Raw genomic sequence first — 16,842 nt, 5'->3', positions numbered from 1 at the left:
AAGTCTCACTAAACCCCTGGGGTTTAGTCTGACGCTCTCTCTCCACCGTGTCCCCGTTCCCGCGTTGCCTGCTACCATCCACCACTAAAACTCCCTCCCCTCCAAGGCATCAAACAGCAGTTTATCACTGCTAAATTAACAACTGTCATCTCCACACTCACTCATTTTTGCTAAATACTTTTATGTTTATGTAAAGTTGTTTCTGAAATTAATATTTCATGTTTGTGTGCGTTTGCAGATTTTTTCTTTCTCTCCCACTGCAAAATCATTAAAGGTCTTTTTTTTTTTTTAGCTTGAGAATCAAAGACAACAGAATGTCAGTCAGTCTACTGCTGATACCCTGAAGACTGCCAGACAGGCAGGGAAAAGTAAATTCTGCTGCTCGCTGAGTTCTGAAGATCAGCGTTTAGAGGAGAACGATTACAAATACTTTTTAATGAAAGGGAGGGACACAAAGAGACGTTCTGTTTTCGGGAATATAATTAGAATGAGATCGTTTTCGTGACAAGTTCGAATTTTGAAAATGTGTCTTGATTCTTTTTAAGAAGGGAAATTCCGTTCGTCCGGTGACGAGTTTAACATTTTTTAAATTTTTTATAAAGGAATTGTGTTCAAAAATCGAATCATCTCAGAAGGCGACAATCACAACATGCACTAATAAAAACAAAACCCACACATCCCATAAAACAATCCAAAAAATGTACAGAAAAATATCTAAAATAATAAACTTGTGATTAATAATAAGTGTGTGTTTGACAGACGAGGCTAGTTGGTGCAGTAGCATCTCATCAGGCATGCTGCAGCAGTAACTGTCTCTGTCAGACTAATTAGCTTTTATAGTGTGAGCGTGGCTAACAAGACGTGAGCAGGCGTCACAGAGAGGCCCTGCTCTACAGGTGATAACCCTATTTGGCAATGCCATTTTTTACTGTAAAGTCACACTGACGGCCAGCAGATCAAAGGGACTGACTCCCCCAATGGGTCCAATTAACTATAGCATTGTAGAGAGAGAGAGAGAGAGAGAGAGAGAGGGAAAGAAGGAGAGCGAGAGCAAGTGAGAGAGAGAGAGAAGGAAGGAAGGAGAGAGAGAGAGAGCGAGAGAGAGAGAGAGCGAGAGAGAAAGAGGGGAAGCGAGCGGGAGATAGCCCCCCCCTCTAAGGAAAGGAAGGCGCAAAAAAAAAAAAAAAGTGTTGAGTTATGATAGTCATAATCTATGCAGAGAGGCCTTTCCCGTATAGGTCTTTTCCCCAAAGCTGTGATCTTTTCAATTTACATCAAGGGAGGATGGCTGTGGATGAAAGGCGTGCGTCTGAGGAGCGGCAGGCCGGCAGCCACACAGGGTAGACACGGGGGCTCATTAAGCCACGGCCCAGCCTCCCCATAACAAGGACTGAAGTGGCTGGTGTAAAGAGCAGGGGGTCACAGGTCAGACCGGGAACAGATCTCCATTTAACTCAGCAGCTGGAGATGATAATTAGCAGGTGCAGTGGTGATATCGGTCTCTCTGTAAAGGATAAGACTAGCGACTGTCATTGGATCATCGTATCTCTGCTGTGGTGGTTCACACAACACACGTGGGCGCACACACATACGTCATGTAACACCATTCTGAAGTTTTATCTGATTGAACTGTAGGTCCTCTCCCAGTGTGTGTGTACATGTATTGACAAATATACACCGACACAATTATGCACAAAAATATGCTTAAAAAAGGGAAAAGTTTTGCAGAGCACTCAAAATTTAATCACTTCAGAATATCCTAGAAATAACTTTTAAATAATATTACATGCGTACAAGGACAGCAAAAACTATTCTAACAAACATGAAGTGTCCAAAGCAGTAAATGTGCCATATCATTCAGCTCTGGTGCATTACATAGAGAAACAGAAAAGAGAAAAGTTTCATCATCATAACGAGACGCGGAGGATCTAGTACAGCCGTCAAGGATAACGAGGCTTGGCTGGTACTGTAGCGTCCTCTAAACACATGGGAACCAACATCAACTAACATTGTCTCACAGCACACAGTCACACCACGTTACCGTACAGGCACTAACTGTCTGACGACTTTTACTCTGGCAAAAGGCACAGCACAGCTAATTGTTACTGAGCATTTCACCACTATTTATCTACAACTAGACAGCAGTGGAACCGTACACGGTTTGTCGCCCTAGCTAAAACACAGCAGCATTTTGTAGAGAAAGGAAAAGCAAAGGTAAGTGTTTGCCTAAATATAATGGCGCATTTATCAGTGATTGGAGCAGTGGAAAAATTTGCTTAAACCCAGCAGCAATTTGACATAGAAAATAATCTATATCCTAATTATATAGAATGTGTTTAAAATGAAAAATTGATTAAAAAATACTTGTAATAATGACAATTAAGGCTCTACCAGCGCATATAAAACTCCCAAATTTCAACCCTGACACTGCTGCTGTGGTAGAAAGTTTGGGTTTTCTCTTCGAACCAAAAAATGATGTTTTGTTAAGATTCTGTCCAGGGAAAGAAGGCCGTGGGGATGCAATTAAAGAACTACAAAGAAGAAGAAAAAAATAGTTATGAAAATCTCCCGCTTTCTTTTGATGTGCTGCTGCCTGAATGTTACACATACCCTCATGCACAAAGACATGTGTGTGCGCATGCACACACACACACACAAAACAACGCACTCCACCCACATTTAAAAAATAATAATAAAAAAAGAATATCTGACACATAAAACTCAATATAAAACTATTCTTACCCTTAAGAGTCCTTAATTCCTTTAACTGCAATTTCTAGTATATACACCAATTCATCATGACAATGTTATTCAAGACAAACACACTCAATTGCTTGTATATTTATATCCAAAATCATTATTTCATTAACGGTCTTCTCTAGTTGCAAAGCAAAACTATGACTTCCAAGTCCATCAGTCTCAACCTCTAATATAAGATGAGAGGACAGAGAAGGCAGGTGAAATAGGTTTTAATATCTTGCGCTGTCTTTCCTGCTGGTGAGATGTGTAGCTAGATGTCCCACAGGAAAACAAAGAAAGACACTGTTACCTACAGCCCATATGAGCAGGACTATAGATCCATCATCATTTTATTACCCGCAGTGAAATAAGCACATCAAACAGACGATGATGATGTGTGTGTGTCTGTGTCTGTGTGTGTGTGTTCATTTTAACTAATAGGGATATCTAATGGCAGATGCTACTCCCTGAAGTGGGGTTACTTTGTCAGGCTGACCCTGTATAGCAGGCTCCAGGATGAGCTGGGAGTTTTGCATACATAATTAAACATATCTAAATGTCATCTTTACTTCAAACACTAACTGGTCTCTGGTGCTCCCTGGGTTGACTTCAAATACAGAATGGACCAGGGCATCAACACACACACAGAGACACACAGACACAGAGAGAAAGAGACTCAGAGAGACAGACTCAGAGAGAGAGAGAGAGAGGAGAGAAGAGAGGAACTCCAGAGAGTTTAGAGGAGAGAGAGAGAAAGAGAGACTCAGAGAGAGAGAGAGAGAGAGCTCAGAGAGAGACTCAGAGAGAGAGAGAGAGAGAGAGAGAGACTCAGAGAGAGAGAGAGAGAGAGAGAGAGACTCAGAGAGAGACTCAGAGAGAGACTAGCAGAGAGAGAGAGAGAGAGTAGAGAGAGAGAGAGAGAGAGAGAGAGAGAGAGAGAGAGATACAGAGAGAGAGATACAGAAGAGAAGAGAGAGATACAGAGAGAGAGAGAGAGAGAGCAGAGTAAAAATTCCCCAAACTCAAAAATCCATTTGATGGACAAGATTGGGATTGTAGTTTGAAGCAGAAACAGAGTGTACATTGAGTTAACTAAGTCAAGGCAATTTAACAAGAGACAGTTGTCAGTCACGCACGCATATGCACGCCCCCCCCCCCCCAAAAACATGATATGAATCGTCATCAGATCATAATCAAAACAGTTACCTGTCGTTAACCTTCTTTTAACTCATTATGCTTCATTAATAAGAAGTGAGCAATCCTAGCAGAAGCAGCACAGTTCGGTACTGATCTTAATGTACAAGCCAATTTCTGAGTAGGTAGCTTATAGTTTGGGAAATCCTGAGATGCTTCACAGTGGAAATGAGTTGAGGTGAAAACACACACACACACACCTGGCCTACTCTGTATGCAGTGTACAGCTGTGGCTGTGGCTAACGCGTATTGTGGACGAAGCAGAAACGTGTAAGTAGAGAAATCTTTCTCCTAATTTAAATGTCAGCTTGGCGTTTTGAGCGATTATCGTTCACCGTCAACAGGACTCAGTGTGACTTTTAGTGAGACAGGAGTGTACCTTCCTCTGCATTATGTGTGTGTGTGTGTGTGTGTGGTAGCTGCGTTGGCTGCTGATGATGTTGTTTTTCTGTGAACGTCTGAAGCTGAACTCCCAATTAAAGCTGTTGTGTTTGATTACCTGTGCCAGGTTATCTCTGGAGAACACACACAACACACACACACAACACAACACAACACACACACACACACACACACACACACACACAACACACCACAACACACAACACACACACACAACACACACACACACAATACACACACACACACACACACACCTCTCGCCCTCTGCCATATTTGTTAACTTCCAACCACAGTCTTAAAATAGAACAAGTAGGTGTGCACTGGGTACATTTCCCTCATTGATTGGAAACACGGATGATCAAATATAGGAAGGGTAGAAATGTAAGGAACAGTGTGTCAAAAAAGCCGTTGGCGACAGAGAACAGAGGGAATTACACATTGCGATCTGAAAGAGGTTCTCGTACATCTTACTTTGAATGTGTAAAACACACAAAAGGCAGAATCAATTTTTTATTTTTTTTATTTTTAATCCTCCAGTCATAGGTTTTGATATTAAGTCTACGCGATCGAATAAAAATGGGATTCAGTCGCACATTGTTTGTTTTCAGAATTAATGTCTGCCTAATTTGCTATTCTTGGATACTTTTAATGACTGGCGTGGTAAATAACCACACTACACCCCAGCCCAATTATAACTGTATCACTGTGTGGGAGAAGTCTGCAAAACAATTCAAAAAACACAAAGAATGAAAGAAACAAAGAATAAAAGCACCTTGATCTTCAGAACAGCAGCAGTGGTTCATATGGCACATTCCTTGTTCTATACACTTGTCAACACGTTGATTGTAATAAAACACACATAGACCTCAGAGACTACATTAGTAGCATCTGTAGAAAAGCGGCTGAAACTTTAAAAGAGTTTAAGAACCTATAAACCTTTTCAGACCCATGCCACAAATTAGCAAACATTTTTTTTTTAACTCAAAACAATGCCACTAATGAATACATTTTAAGAGCAAATTGTTCTCTTCAACAAAATATAAAGGGACTTTTTAACATTATATTACACCGTTACAATATTGTAATTTAACATTATAAAATATATTTTTTAAATCTATAAATGTGCTTAATATCCCAAACAGATTAAGGACAGGAAATAGATTTGCATTATAAATCAGCTGCATGATATTTCCATTTCATTTGCAATACTCAACAAGAAAAATGTAAATGTTTTGTGCAGAAACATTCTGATGTCATATTTTTATTTATTTTATTAAACTAAAATAATCTCAACAGGAAAAAAAGACAACAGCTTATTTTAGAAAATGCCTTCACAACTGCCAAAATTCAACCTTTATCGAAAGATTATTCATGTGTAATACTACCACCGTCAAAAGTGAACATTCTCAGTGTGTAGTAGCACGACAAATTCAGAACAAAAATACAATTAACACAGGAACTTAAACTCTGTCTCATCTGATGTTTCCAATAAAAACACACGTCAAAAATTATTCTCAGAAGGTTACACACATCCTTTTTTTCACCCTTTTACCAATTATTCTCGCTATTTGTAAATCTTTCGCTTTTTCGCCGAGCGGAAGCGCTATTGGCGTGGTAGCATTTCTAATAGTCAATAAATCTCAAATATTATGTGTGGAATTGGGGGAAATGGCCATTAAAGGGCAGGCAGCGGGCAGCTGCGGGGTCCTGTCTGGGAGCGGGCCAGGTAATGCAGGACGTCTGTGACCCCTGACCCCTCCAGAGTAGGGCCAGTGGTCAGCCGACGCCACATGTGACTAATAAAATGTTATTTGATTTGATGCACAAAGTTGCTCCGCAGCCGCAATTAGATACATACATCTCCCAAAAAGCTTTGCCTTCAATCAATATCGGAGAGTGCTGCTATTTTTTTTATTTTATACTTGAAACACTCAAACCAAAATATTTGCCGCTGAATCTATTTTAATATACTTGGTTTTATGGAAGGAATGAGGCATTAGATTTTCTAAATGTGGATAACTTGTAGAAAACTCTCACTATCTGAATCCCAGGTTAGATAATGCTGAGGTGAAAGGAGATGCAGGTTATCAGGTCTGCTAATCTTTATCTACTAATGCAGTTTGCTCCTGATAAATTCATATCAACAGTACCAATTTAATTAACTGTACATTCTTCCTCTTAAATGCTAACTGCTCTTGATAGGTTTAGCATATGCCGTTGTATTAATCATCAGGACGCCACAGTACAGTCAGCGAGAACAGGTAAATGAAGTGTATATTTTAGCTGTATAAAGTTATGACAGTTCTATAAAGACTTCACTTTGTTTGCAATAACAGTTCTATGACGTTAATCTCAAACAGCCAGTTAACAGTTTCTTATTCTGAGATTAAGACAGACTATTTTAATTAAGCCTTCAGTTCCCCGGCCGTTGGTTCTGACGAACTGAGCAATGCCTCTCAACCATCCTACTGTATGTAAACACAATTATCAGATGCCATGTGGCACGTCCTTCTAACTAACGAGCAAACTAACAAGGGACTTGGAATTCCCTGCAATTAGTACCTGCTCTTTTCCTGATTCATCTACATCACCCCTAGCGATGAGGGGGCAGGAGAGAGTGAATGTTTTTTCAATTTTTTTTCTCTCCCTGTAATAAATATATGATGGTACTGTACTGTAGTAGGTGACACATCTTGTTTCAGGCGGTGTAATTCGCCGTGATATGAAGAGTGTGTTCTGTGATTAGTCGGAGGGAAATGGCGAGCTCGAGGATCAAAGCCGCCACTTAATTTAGCAGACGACAAAGACAAAAGCTTTTCTCTGTTGCCTGTCGGATTCAAAAGAGCCATCTCCCTTTTATGACAGACTCAGTTTGCGCTTTAATTTAGGATTGGAGTCCCTGGGCACAGAGAGACGGGCTGCTGCACAGTCAGAGAGAGAGATGTAGCCGTACTGCAGGTATAGGTATACTATTAGGGCTGTGTGTGAATGTGTGTGTGTGCGTGCGTGCGCCTGTGCGCACATGCGTGTGTGTGTCTGTATGAGTACAGTACACACACACACTGCTTCACAAGGAGTATTAAATCCCCCCTAGAGAGGAAAGAAACAAACAGCCTCCTGCGTGATTCAAACGGAGGGATGACAGGCATGCATGTGTGTGTGTGACCCTGGTTTCCTGTTGCACTGACCGGTGTCAGTGCTACATTAATTAAAGAGATGGAGCTGGCAGGTGGCTGTAGAGACACCACTGGTAATTGGCCCCCTTCTTCTCTCTCTTTCTTTCCCTGCTTCCACAAACCCACAGTCTCTCCTCCTCTCCCTCCGTCCCTTCTCAAACAGTCTTTCTCGCTCTGTCGTTCCCGGAGACGTGCCACTGGGCAGGCAGAAAAAGCAGTCTTTGAGGAATAATGATTAAAATAGAGGGAGAGATGTTTCCACAGATCTGATGGCTGATGAATGCTTCTCGCCTTTCAGTGTGTGTATTTGTATGTGCAAGTGTGTGTCGCAGGATTTCCCACAAGCGCTGCTAAGGACCAGGGGGGTGGGGGGGGACAGGGTTGTTAGACAAGTGAGGAAAAGTGTGTGTGTACATCCTTAAGAAGACATGGATTTACAGTGCATTCGGAAAGTATTCAGACCCCTTCACTTTTTCCACATTTTGTTACATTACAGCTTCATTCAAAAATTGATTAAATTGTTGTTTTTTCTCATCAATCTACACACAACACCCCATAATGACTAAGGAAAAATAGGTTTTAAGAAATGTTTGCTAATGTATTAAAAATAAAAATGTAAATATCACATTTACATAACTATTCAGTCCCTCAGTACTTTGTTGAAGCACCTTTGGCAGTGATTACAGCCGAGTCTTTTTGGGTAGTGGTTAGAGCGTTGGGCCAGTACCCAAAAGGTTGCTGGATCAAATCCCCGAGCTGACAAGGTAAAAATCTGCTATTCTGCCCCTGAACAAGGCAGTTAACCCACTGTTCCCCGGTAGGCCGTCATTGTAAATAAGAATTTGGACAATTCCTTCGACCTCATGGCTTGGTTTTTACTCTGGCATACACAGTCAACTGTGGGACCTTAGGTGTGTGCCTTTCCAAATCATGTCAAATCAATTTAATTTACCACAGGTGGACTCCAATCAAGTTGTAGAAACATCTCAAGGATGATCAATGGAAACGGGATGCACCTGAGCTCAATTTCGAGTCTCATAGCAAAGGGTCTGAATACTTATGTAAATAAGGTGTTTCGCTTTGTCATTCTGGGGTATTGTGTGTACATTGATGAGAACATTTTTTATTTAATCCATTTTAGCATAAGGCGTAACAAAATGTGGAAAAAGTGAAGAGGTCTGAATACTTTCCCAATGCACTGTACTACTTGATGTTGATGAATGAGAGAAAGAAAGAGGGAACAGAGAAGGAAGGTGTGAATGGAGGAATGTGTGTATACTGTAGGTATAAGTGCAAGATAGGGAGAGTGCGTGTGAGAGAGAAACAAGAGAGACAGAGAATAGATGTGAAAGAGGCTCTGCATATAGTACCAGTCAAAAGTTTGGACACACCTACTCATTACAGAGGTTCTTTATTTTTTAAATATTTTCTACATTGTAGAATAATAGTGAAGACATCAACACTATGAAATAACACATATGGAAACATGTAGTAACCAAAAAAGTGTTAAACTAAACAAAATATATTTGAGATTCTTCAAAGTAGCCACCCTTTGCCTTGATGACAGCTTTGCACACTCTTGGCATTCTCTCAACCAACTTCTCCTGGAATGCAGTCTTGAAGGAGTTCCCACATATGCTGAGCACTTGTTGGCTGCTTTTCCTTCACTCTGCAGTCCAACTCATCCCAAACCATCTCAATTGGGGTGAGGTCGGGTGATTGTGGAGGCCAGGTCATCTGATGCAGCACTCCATCACAATGTAGAAAATATTAAAAATAAAGAAAAACCCTTGAATGAGTAGGTGTGTCCAAACTTTTGACTGGTACTGTATGTGCATGTGCAATAAGAATGATTGCGGGGGGAGGCTGTGTGTGTGTGTGTGTGTGTGTGTGTGTGTGTGTGTGTGTGTGTGTGTGTGTGTGTGTGTGTGTGTGTGTGTGGGGGCTCACCACGTCGCTGGGCAGGTTCTGCAGGTCATCCTGGGGGCTCTCCAGTGTGTTGGTGTCCACATTCAGAATCACTACATCCTCCAGTGACCTGCTGCGCACTCTCTGAGAGGACAAACACAGGTCGTCAGCTAAACACACACACCAATCATCATAAAGAAACAATTATCCCTCACACACACCAGCAAAAGTTTCTGGTTTGAAAAACAATTCTCCCTCCACAAAAAAGTTTAAGAAATTGAAACACAGACCGTATTTACTAATCTCGGAGTGTTTTTAATGGAACAATTACAGTTTTTATTGTTCCAGAACTCGATACAGTGCTGCAAATATTTCACAGCTCATTATAATAAGTCACACAGACCTGTTCTATAACCTCATGCTCGTCTTACCGCCAGAGTGTTTTAGATTTAAATAGACTGACAAGTAACATTTAAAACTACAGTCAAAAACAAATTTGCTCCACAAACACACACACACACACACACAGAGACAAATACACCAAAATGAAAAATAGCACACAGCAAACATTCAAAGTCAGCAAACATTTTCGAGCAGTGTAAATCCTGATGCATCAACAGTAGTCTGCTGTGCTGGGCTGGAGACTTCCTGAAATCTACAAACCACACTGATCTTTATGTGGTGCTCAGTAGGCAGGTGGGGCTGGAGATCTCTAGTTTGTCACTTTTGTCTGTGATAGTCTGGGATACGGAGACTCTCATATACACATACTGACACAGATATGCACACACAGACACACACGAGCAAACATACAGGCACATACAGTACACACACACAGTCATACACAACACACACACTCTTGTGTGACAGTGGTGGCTGCGGAGGCTAGCATGCTGATCTGGCAGTGCACGAGAGAGGGTCTGTCACTGGTACAGTGTGTGATAAATACCGCTACTGCCAGGAACGTCACACACACACACACACGCGGTGACAGATCTACCCCCGACCAACACACCAGCTCTCAATAATGAAGCACAAAAGCTCTTTGTTTGTGAAAACTGTCTTTTTCTCTGTCATTTATTTTTTTCTTAAATTGGTAAGCATGCACACAAAACCTACAGGCAGAAAAGGAAAAGTATTGTCAATATCCTTTTGATTTGGTTTATAGTGTTGGATACGTCAATGTAAATATTGCATCATTATGAAGTTCACAGTTTAATTCATTCTCACAGCTGCAATCACAGCTGTTTGATCACACTTATATACTGTACACATCCACTACAAACTGACAAATACATTTTAAAAACTAGATACGACATTTTTGAAAAATGGAATAACCAAATCACAATACATTTAATAAAATATAGCGGGATAGATTCAGAATCAGAATCTAATTTAGATATAATATGATGTGTCTGCGATTGTTTGACTTACCTCTAGCAGACTGAGATGAACTCCCACAAGGTATGGCATGGGGGCACTAGGGAAGAGAGAATTTGAAAGGAGGATCTGAGTCAAGAATACATTATTAATGATAAAATAACGACTGGGTAAAATAATGAATGTATTTTACATATATATATATAAATATATATATATATATACACACACACACACATACATACATACATACATACACACACAGTAACATTGTAGAATAATAGTAAACATATTTTAGATTTGAGATTCCTTGATGATAGCGTTGCACACTCTAGGCATTCTCTCAACCAGCTTCATGAGGAATGCTTTTCCAACAGTCTTGAAGGAGTTCCTACATATAATGAGCACTTGTTGGATGCTTTTCCTTCTCTCTGCAGTCCAACTCATCCCAAACTTTCTCAATTGGGTTGAGGTCCTGTGATTGTGGAGGCCATGTCATCTGATGCAGCACTCCATCACTCTCCTTCTTGGTCAAATAGCCCTTACACAGTCTGGAGGTGTGCTGGGTCATTGTCCTGTTGAAAACAAATTATAGTCACACTAAGCGCAAACCAGATGGGATGGCGTATCGCTGCAGAATGCTGTGGTAGCCACGCTGATTAAGTGTGCCAATTCTAAATAAATCACTGCCAGTGTCACCAGAAAAGCACCCTCACACCATCACACCTTCTCCATGCTACACGGTGGGAACCACACATGCAGAGATCATCCGTTCACCTTCTCTGCGTCACACAAAGACACGGTGGTTGGAACCAAAAATCTAAAATTTGGACTCATCAGACCAAAGGACAGATTTCCACCGGTTTAATGTCCATTGCTTGTGTTTCTTGGCCCAAGCAAGTCTCTTCTTCTTATTGGTGTCCTTTAGTAGTGGTTTCTTTGCAGCTATTCAACCATGAAGGCCTGATTCATGCAGTCTCCTCTGAACAGTTGATGTTGAGATGTGTTGGTTACTTGAACTCTGTGAAGCATTTATTTGGGCTGCAATTTCTGAGGCTGGTAAATCTAATGAACGTATCCTCTGCAGCAGAGGTAACTCTGGGTATTCCTTCCCTGTGGCAGTCCTCATGAGAGCCAGTTTCATCATAGAGCTTGATGGTTTTTGCGACTGCACTTGAAGAAACTTTCAAAGTTCTTGAAATGTTCCTTATTGACTGACCTTCATGTCTTAAAGTAATGATGGACTGTCGTTTCTCTTTGCTTATTTGAGCTGTTCTTGACATAAAATACATAAAATACATAAAATAATATACAGAAAGTACCCGAGCTCTGAAGCAAGCTTCCAGAAAATTGTAACGGAAATGGCGTTACACCAAACTAGTCTTCCGACTAGCTTGGAAAGACAGTACCGTGCAGTATTGAAGAGCCCTCACTGCAGCTCGATCATCCTATTAATTCCAACTTAACTGAGGAAAATAAGAACAATCCAACATTTATTTTTGATACTGTCGCAAAGCTAACTAAAAAGCAGCATTCCCCAAGAGAGGATGGCTTTCAATTCAGCAAAGATAAATTCATGAACTTCTTTGACGAAAAGATCATGATCATTAGAAAGCTCCTCTTTAAATCTGCATATTCCTCCAAAGCTCAGTTGTCCTGAGTATGCACAACACTGCCAGGACCTAGTATCAAGGGAGACACTCAAGTTTTTTAATACTATATCTCTTGACACATTGATGAAAATAATCATGGCCTCTAAACCTTCAAGCTGCATACTGGACCCTATTACAACTAAACTACTGAAAGAACCGCTTCCTGTGCTTCGCCCTCCTATGTTGAACATAATAAACGGCTCTCTATCCACCAGATGTGTAACAAACTCACTAAAAGTGGCAGTAATAAAGCCTCTCTTGAAAAAGTCAAACCTTGACCCAGAAAAAAAAAAGAAAACTAAATTGGCCTATATCAAATCTCCCATTCCTCTCATAAAAAAATTTAAAAAAGCTGTTGCGCAACAACTCACTGCCTTCCTGAAGACAAACAATGTATAGAGTCTGGTTTTAGACCCCATCATAGCACTGAGACTGCACTTGTGAAGGTGGTAAATGACCTTTTAATGGCGTCAGACCGAGGCTCTGCATCTGTCCTCGTGCTCCTAGACCTTAGTGCTGCTTTTGATACCATCGATCACCACATTCTTTTGGAGAGATTGGAAACCCAAATTGGTCTAGACGGACAAGTTCTGGCCTGGTTTAGATCTGATCTGTCAGAAAAATATCAGTTTGTCACTGTAGATGGTTTGTCCCCTGACAAATCAACTGTAAATTTCGGTGTTCCTCAAGGCTCTGTTTAAGGACAACTACTGTTTTCACTATATATTTTATTTATTGTTGATGTCATTCGGAAACATAATGTTAACTTTCACTGCTATACGGACGACGCACAGCTGTACATTTCGATGAAACATGGTGAAGCCCCAAAATTGCCCTCCCTGGAAGCCTGTGTTTCAGACATAAGGAAGCGGATGGCGGCAAATGTTCTACTTTTAAACTCGGACAAAACAGAGACGCTAGTTCTAGGTCCCAAGAAACAAACAGATCTTCTGTTGAATCTGACAATTAATCTTGATGGTTGTACAGTCGTCTCAAATAAAACTGTGAATGACCTCGGCGTTACTCTGGACCCTGATCTCTCTTTTGACGAACATATCAAGACTGTTTCAAGGACAGCTTTTTTCCATCTACGTAACATTGCAAAAATCAGAAACTTTCTGTACAAAAATTATGCAGGAAAATGTATCCATGCTTTTGTTACTTCTAGATTAGACTACTGCAATGTTCTACTTTCCGGCTACCCGGATAAAGCACTAAATAAACTTAGTGCTAAACACGGCTGCTAGAATCTTGACTAGAACCAAACAATGAGATCATATTACTCCAGTGCTAGCCTCTCTACACTGGCTTCCTGTTAAAGCAAGGGCTGATGTCAAGGTTTTACTGCTAACCTACAAAGCATTACATGGGCTTGCTCCTACCCATCTTTCCGATTTGGTCCTGCCGTACATACCTACACGTACGCTATGGTCACAAAACGCAAGCCTCCTTACTGTCCCTAGAATTTCTAAGCAAACAGCTGGAGGCAGGGCTTTCTCCTACAGAGCTCCATTTTTATGGAATGGTCTGCCTATCCATGTGAGAGACGCAGACTTGGTCTCGACTAAGTCTTTATTGAAGACTCATCTCTTCAGTAGGTCCTATGATTGAGTATAGTCTGAAGGTGAACAGAAAGGCACTGGAGCAACGAACCGCCCTTGCTGTCACTGCCTGGCTGGTTCCCCTCTCTCCACTGGGATTCTATGCCTCTAACCCTATTACAGGGGCTGAGTCACTGGCTTACTGGTGCTCTTCCATGCCGTCCCTGGGAGGGGTGCATCACTTGAGTGGGTTGAGTCACTGACGTGATCTTCCTATCCGGGTTGGCACCCCCCCTTGGGTTTGTGCCGAGGGGGAGATCTTCGTGGGCTATATTCGGTCTCATTTGGTCTCTCTCTCTCTCTCTCTGAGGACCTGAGCCCTAGGACCATGCCTCAGGACTACCTGGCCTAATGACACCTTCCTGTCCCAAGTCCACCTGGTTGAGCTGCTGCTCCAATTTCAACTGTTCTGCCTGCGGCTATGGAACCCTGACCTGTTCATCGGACGTGCTACCTGTCCCAGACCTGCTGTTTTCAACTCTCTAGAGACAGCAGGAGCGGTAGAGATACTCTGAATGATCTAGCTATGAAAAGCCAACTTACATTTACTCCTGAGGTACTGACCTGTCATTTATGAACATCTTGGCCATGTTCTGTTATAATCTCCACTCGGCACAGCCAGAAGAGGACTGGCCACCCCTCATAGCCTGGTTCCTCTCTAGGTTTCTTCCTAGGTTCCGGCCTTTCTAGGGAGTTATTCCTAGCCACCGCGGGGTTTTAGGCTGGGTTTCTGTACAGCACTTTGTGACATAAGAAGGGCTTTATAAATACATATGGTTGATTGATTGACATGGACTTGGTCTTTTACCAAATGTATACCACCCCTACCTTGTCACAACACAACTGATTGGCTCAAACGCATTAAGAAGGAAAGAAATTCCACAAATTATCTTTTAACAAGGCACACCTGTTAATTGAAATGCATTACAGGGGACTACATCATTTAGCTGGTTAAGAGTATGCCAAGAGTGTGCAAGGCTGTCATCAATGCAAAGGGTGGCTACTTTGAAGAATCTCAAATATAAAATATATTTTGATTGATTTGTTAAACAATTTTCTGGTTGCTACATGATTCCATATGTGTTATTTCATAGTTTTGATGTATTCACTATTATTCTACAATGTAAAACATAGTAAAAATAAAGAAAAACCATTGAATGAGTAGGTGTTCTAACACTTTTGACCGTCAGTGTACATACACACAGAGTGCATTCAAAAAGTATTCCCAAAACCCTTTCCCTTTTTCCACATTTTGTTACGTTACAGCCTTATTCTAAAATGGATTAAATAAAAAGAAAATCCTCATCAATCTACACACAATACCCCATAATGACAAAGTTAAAGCATTATTTACATAAGTATTCAGACCATTTGCTATGAGACTCGAAATTGAGCTCAGGTGCATCCTGTTTACATTGATCATCCTTGAGATGTTTCTACAACTTGATTGGAGTCCACCTGTGGTAAATTCAATTGTACATGATTTGGAAAGGCACACCTGTCTATAAAAAGGTTCTACAGTTGACATGCATGTCAGAGCAAGAACCAAGCCATGAGGTCGAAGGAATTGTCCGTAGAGCTCTGAGACAAGATTGTGTCGTGGCACATATCTGGGGAAGAGTACCAAAACATTTCTGCAGCATCAAAGGTTCCCAAAACACAGTGGCCTCCATCATTCTTAAATTTAAAAAGTTTGGAATCACTAACTCTTCCTAGAGCTGGCCGCCTGGCCAAACTGAGCAATCGGGATAGAAGGGCATGGTCAGGGATGTGACCAAGAATGCGATGGTCACTCTGACAGAGCTCTAGAGTTCCTCTGTGGAGATGGGAGAACCTTCCAGAAGGACAACCATCTCTGCTGCTCTCCACCAATCAGGCCTTTATGGTAGAGTGACAGCCCGCTTGTAGTTTGCCAAAAGGTACCTAAAGGACTCTCAGACCATGAGAAACAAGATTGGTCTGATGAAATCAAGATTGAACTCTTTGGCCTGAATGCCAACAGTCACGTCTGGAGGAAACCTGGCACCATCCCTATGATGAAGCATGGTGGTGGCAGCATCATGCTGTGGGGATGTTTTTCAGCGGCAGGGACTTGGAGACTAGTCAGGATCAAGGGAAAAATTAACGGAGCAAAGTACAGAGAGATCCTTGATAAAAACCTGCTCTAGAGAGCTCAGGACCTCAGACTGGGGCGAAGGTTCACCTTCTAACAGGACAACAACCCTAAGCACACAGCCAAGACAACACAGGAGTGGCTTCGCGACAAGTCTCTGAATGTCCTTGAGTGGCCCAGCCAGAGCCCGGACTTGAACCCGATCGAACATCTCTGTTGAGACCTGAAAATAGCTGTGCAGCAACGGTCCCCATCCAACCTGACAGTGCTTGAGAGGATCTGCAGAGAAGAATGGGAGAAACTCCCCAAATACAGGTGTGCCAAGCTTGTAGCGTCATACCCAAGAAGACTTGAGGCTGTAATCGCTGCCAAAGGTGCTTCAACAAAGTACTGAGTAAAGAGTCTGAATAGTTACGTAAATCTGATATTTAAAATGTACATTTTTTATACATTTGCAAACATTTCTAAAAACCAGTTTTTCCTTCGTCATTATGGGGTATTGTGAGTAGATTGATGAGGGAAAAAAATTATTTAATCCATTTCAGAATAAGGCTGTAACAAAACAAAATGTGGAAAAAGTCAAGGGGTCTGAATACTTTCCAAATGCTCTGTACATACAGTATGAGGAGAAAGCTGAAGTCGTAACCTTTTCACTGATGTAATCAGATCTCATGTTT

The 16,842-nt window shown here is 41.4% G+C and overlaps 1 pseudogene; it reads right to left on the bottom strand.

Moving 5' to 3' along the window:
• The window catches only part of LOC111971415 (DENN domain-containing protein 1B-like), a 160,409-nt pseudogene that overhangs the window by 51,419 nt on the left and 92,148 nt on the right, over nt 1-16,842 (bottom strand).

Source organism: Salvelinus sp. IW2-2015, linkage group LG13 (genome assembly GCF_002910315.2).
Source record: "Salvelinus sp. IW2-2015 linkage group LG13, ASM291031v2, whole genome shotgun sequence".
NCBI classification, from domain to species: domain Eukaryota; kingdom Metazoa; phylum Chordata; class Actinopteri; order Salmoniformes; family Salmonidae; genus Salvelinus; species Salvelinus sp. IW2-2015.
The sequence above is the reverse complement of the archived record's forward strand: the minus strand, read 5'-3'. Positions and strand labels throughout refer to the sequence as shown.